Genomic DNA, 5258 nt, shown 5'->3' with positions numbered 1-5258 from the left:
AGTCCAGTCAGTGTGTCAGACAGTCGTCAACAAACTTGAGGAACCGTCCTTTAAACAGCAGCCATTTGGACCCTATGAACAATCTGCTCCTCTCCCTTTACTATGACCTGGTTACCGGGTGCAAGATTTTCCTCCAATCGCAGTCAGGGGATTGATTCACTCAGAGCAGCTGACGACATCTTTTAAACCCCGTGCTGCAGAGTCAGAGGGAGAACACCACTCCATCTCCTTCTACAGACTCACCAGCTGGTATGATGGTGCTGCCTGCAGGGTCCCGCTTACATTCTCAGATCCTGACTCCAGTGCTTCCAGAGAAGGTGGATATTTATGTGCTGAAGGCAGCCGGGAGGAACTGTGTCCACAGCCTGGATGTCAACAGCCTCATCGTCACCAGAGTCAATCCTGCTGTTTATCACACAAAAGACACTGAGATGACAAACCGCTGGAGAATCACGGACTCCAGCTCAGAGGGCAGAGTTATCATGTCGGTGCTCTGCCAGTTTCTAAAGAGGTTTGCACAGAGCATGAAGAGAAAGGCTACAGAGGAACAGAGCAGCAGCAGGAGCCCCACTCCACCAAAGAAACACTTCAGACGTTGAAGCCTTTCTCAGAGAACTTATTTTCTGACGACTCTTTAATAGTTTTAAGACTTTGGCACTGCTTCTGTGAACTGTGTTGGACATATGGCAGGGCTGTGGACTGGATGTTGAACGAGGAACATCTATTGTAGAGCCAAGTGTAAATCTGTGCAACACGAACTAAGGATCCATAAAGACAGTGCCAAGTGTACATTATCCTCTGCTGCATCTCAGACATCAGCAAGAATCAACACAGTGGTAAGTAATAAGTAATGTTGAAGGTTGTCTCTGAAATGATGTCCCAAAATGTTAGAAAACTTCTTGAGGTTTTAACTTTTATTGTTGCTTTTCTGCCTTTTGTTTTTAAGAATCTGATGAAAAGGAGAAACAAGAAGAGACACACCACAAACGAGTTTCCCTTACTAACATGGTAAATATATTCATCATGTAATGACATTTCCTCAGAGTAACCAGGAGTGTTTGTCTTGTTCTAAAGTGATTCAGTCTTCTCTCGTGTTATTTGGTATTTGTCTTTGAAAAGAGAGGAGCAGTAACTGCATACGGAGAAAGAAACAGGAGCATCCAAAGACAACTGAGAGTCTTTAGTGCACCGTGAACAGCAGTCACCTCAGAGCAAGAGAGTCCTCGTGGCTGTCTGGGTTCTCTCCAGGAGCTCTGGCTTCATCCCACAGTCCAGAGAAATGATGTAAGTGATAAGATAATATAACCAAAAAAAAAAAAAACAGTTTAGAACAAGTGTGAGCCTCCTTTACAACTTTATTCACATCCTTTAAATGTAAGAGCTGCTGGCACGTCTGGTGAGGGTGTGCCCACACCTAATCTAAACCACAGAGCTTTAGTCCCTCTCATACTTGGTTGAGTATTGACATCAGCTGCACCGGTGCATGCAACGTGAGGGCACTAATGGACAGGGAGGAAATAATACTTGAATTCATTTTGAACAAAGACGTCATGCCAAATATTTTTTGATAGCTGTTTCAATTATGAATACACAGACTTTGTGATTGCTTTTTTCCTCTCAACATGTATTGTTCACAAATAACCACGGGCCACAACTGAATCAGATAGTTCCATCATTTCTCTTCATCTGCATTTTCGATCTGAAAGTAGAAACAACTATAACGAGGAGAAATTGAATTTTTATATTTATGAACGAGGACTGTGTGGAGGAGAGCCGAGTCAGGAAACAGGTTGTTCACCTGACCGACAAGCTGGAGTCAGAACCTGTGATTTATCCTCCCTGACTATTGAGTGATGTTATATGCTGATGTTATTTTCCTGTTTTGAGCCAAACCAGATTTCTCTATAGGAACTCTGTGTTAAAGGGTCAATGCACCAAATTGGGTTTTGATTTCTCATGCAAGGAAAGCCACAAACTGCTCAGAGGGATTAGTAATGAGCACAAGTTAAATGAGCTCATTGCACTACGTTGGCTTTATCAGCCCTGCACAGAACAGATCGGTCTTAGACTCTTTGATTCTCTTAAATAAGTAGAATCTGAAACTGAAGGTTTTAGATTAAATCTGATTCCTAAATCAAGAAGTAAATCTTAAAGAACAACCTAGGTTTGTAATTTGGAACAAAGTTGCGTTAACTAAAACTATCTTGAACTGTGGAAGGTTAAGTGTGACCTTCTTAGCTGCAAACCTTGAACTGGTTTAGTAGCTTTTATATCTGTCTTACTGTGACATAAGTGCTGAAAAGGGATTTATCTCTCTCCCTCTGTCTATCTCTCAGTCCGTCTCTCTAAAATATTCATTTTACTTTATTTTCTCTATATATGATGTAGGTTTGAATTTTCCCTGCTAAATTGTGACGGTCTGGGAGTCTCCTACGTTCGACCTGCCTGTATGTATGTTTTTCTATGTGTTTTGTTTTGTCTCCCCTCCCAGTCCCCTGCTTCCCCCTTTAAGTGTGTGTGTGTGTGTGTGTGTGTGTGTATTCCAGCGTGCCAATTTATGGGCGTCATCAGGCCGGAAGGTGTTTCCCGTGTTGAAGCCGCCACACATGTCTTCCGTCTAGATTGGCCGCTACTTAAGTGTTTGACTGAGCTTCAGTCAACGCTGGATCATTGAGTTACCAAGTAAGTGAAGTCCCAGCTCTGAGTGGAAATAGTCTGTGCGTGTGTTTCTGTGAGTTCACCAATCTGATCTCTGTACCTTGTCTTGTTAGGAACTTGGAGAGGAGTGTGTCACAGGAGCGAAGTGTTTGTAAATGTCGAGTGTTGGAGTTGTTTTCCTGTCACACCTGGACCACCAGCACAGTCCTGCAGGATGGGAAAGTCCTGCATTTGGGCCCCGTTCTCGCCACGCACCTTAACATAAATAATAAACACTTTGATTGAGAAACTGCATTTTGTGTTTACTTTTGTAGGGTTGCCTACCGCTGCAGGAGGCTGCATCATGAAACCAACATGATGAACTGCCAGTGGGAGAAGCACTACCCTATAGACCTCTGTAATCCAAGTAAAAGTAGCAGTACAGCTATATACAAGTTAATACGAAGGCACAGAATCAACAAGAGCTATGAACTAATCTTAGAGCCGGGGCTACACTGGTGCGAGTCATACAAGGATCCAGCGATGAGTAGCTTCCTTTCCTCAACTTAAGTAGTGGCAGGGATAATGAGGCACAGGTGTTCACTCTCCATAGGTGCGTGGGGCGAGGGCAGGAACCACCATGACTTCCGTCCTGGCGAGACAGAGAGCGCGAGAGAGAAAAATAATGACGCTGCTGATCATCTTCATGCTGGTCCACCGGGCCGTGACATTCAGTAACATGAATATGGAAGTGTAAAGAGTGTGCAGCACAAGAGACTGCAAGATCTCAGTTATTGAAGCACTACAGGTTAAACCATGGTCACTTTGGCCGCAGACACGCTTATCCATGCACATATTTAAATTGTCCATGTAGTCACCAATGTAGATCACATGTTGATCAGACATTGCAGAGATCAGTAGATTCCTGGTGTGATTGAAGACAAGCTTTTCATTGATGATTTAAAAAGAGGGTGATGAGCTATTATTATTATTATTATTACTACTACTACTACTACATTGTCTTGATTAATCCATTAAAAAACAAACAAAAATAAAAACATTTGCAAATGGTTCAAATCTTTCATAAATATTCACGCAGAGCTGGAAATTGTAATTTTTAAATTTGATTTGTGCAGCTAATGAAAGTCTTCTGAAGGTAAGAAGGAGATGTGCAACAAAAAAATTACAAAGTTTATCTTTTTTGTTTTTTTTCCTAACAAACGTCTGTTCATCAATATATTTTTGTATTCAGTTCATTCTATTATTATTGTGTGAATGCTGCTGTTGCTCAATTCCTCGTTATTATTCTGAATTCTTTGTGGGATTTTTGGGTGCTGTGACTTTTGGTGTTTGTTCCTGTTTTTCTTTCTTTAATAACCTTTTCTCACAAGATGTTTTACAAAGTAAATACATTTGGAGAAATCTCCCTGACTGTAGTGGCGATTCCTTTTGTTTGAACAACCAAACATCCAAGAATTAAAATTCCGCAAGCCACTGCTGCACTGAGATAAGATCTTGTACGCAGGCAAAAGAAGTCGACTGTCCAAACTTGAAAGTTGCATTTTATGGTTTATTTATTCAGTTTGGCAAGCAATAAAAAGATGAATTTTTGTTGCTTCCTGCTGCTTCTTCTGCTCTGGTAAAAAATAAACAAGACATAGGCTCACTCCAGTGCATACTGGTCCTATACCAGTCTCTTTATTTAGAGAAAAATAGCCCTACAGTTCTTCCTGACTGACTTAACAAGATAAACAACAAAACAAACCCAAACAATTAAGCAAGTATTAACCTACAAATAAAACTTGTGAATAACCCAAAATATAAGTAAACCAACAACAAACTTTAACAAATTTCAAAATATAAAAAATAAAGAACAAATAGCTCCAACACTCCGGCCCCTAATTGTGCATACAATCACAATTACTTTAAAGTTCCAAAAAGAAAGGAGCTATTCACTCTGATTTTCTTCAAGATGAGGCTTCCAGTAGCAAAAGAAGTTTGCTACTGGATGACTTTTGCCATCATCCATGATCCTCTTGGAGCTGTAGCGCCTGCAATCCAAATAATATCTCCAGGTATAAGACATCTTTTAGTCCTCGTCCATTTTTGTCCTTCTTTCATCAGAGGTAGGTACTCAGCAAGCCATCTTTTCCAGAACAACTCTGCCATGTATTGTACCCATTTCCACCTTTTCCTGCCATGAAGATCGCTTGGATCAAACAGTCCTGGTGGCAAAACTGGTTTGTTTTTCAACAACAAGTGATTGGGTGTCAGTGCTTCAAGACCATTTGAGTCATCTGAAACTCTGGTAATGGGTCTGTCGTTCAATAGAGCTTCAACTTCACAGAAGACTATTTGGAGTCCTTCATCATCCAAAACTTGTTCTTTGAAAATTGAGGCTAAAATACTCTTTATGGAACAAATGAGACGCTCCCACACACCACCTTGGTGAGAGGCTGCTGGGACGTTAAAGCTCCATTTGACACCATCCTGAACAAAAGCATTTTGAATTTTAGCATGGCTCAGCTCAGTCAAACTCTTGATTTGCACCAACAAAATTTGTAGCATTATCAGACCTGATGGTCGAAACTGGGCCTCGTCTACAGATGAACCTCCGCACA

General features: G+C 41.2%; 1 long non-coding RNA gene across 1 annotated transcript; it reads left to right on the top strand.

Moving 5' to 3' along the window:
* Window positions 1-1314: 1314 nt before the first annotated feature.
* Window positions 1315-4191, top strand: LOC134645394 (uncharacterized). Its single transcript, XR_010096551.1, has 3 exons — window positions 1315-2447; window positions 2547-2682; window positions 2772-4191. It is a non-coding gene; the product is annotated as an uncharacterized LOC134645394 (long non-coding RNA).
* The last annotated feature ends 1067 nt before the right edge of the window (window positions 4192-5258 follow it).

The sequence above is a fragment of the Pelmatolapia mariae genome, linkage group LG16_19 (assembly GCF_036321145.2).
Source record: "Pelmatolapia mariae isolate MD_Pm_ZW linkage group LG16_19, Pm_UMD_F_2, whole genome shotgun sequence".
In the NCBI taxonomy this organism is placed as follows: domain Eukaryota; kingdom Metazoa; phylum Chordata; class Actinopteri; order Cichliformes; family Cichlidae; genus Pelmatolapia; species Pelmatolapia mariae.
Note: the sequence above shows the minus strand (reverse complement) of the source record. Positions and strands in the feature narration are given on the sequence as shown.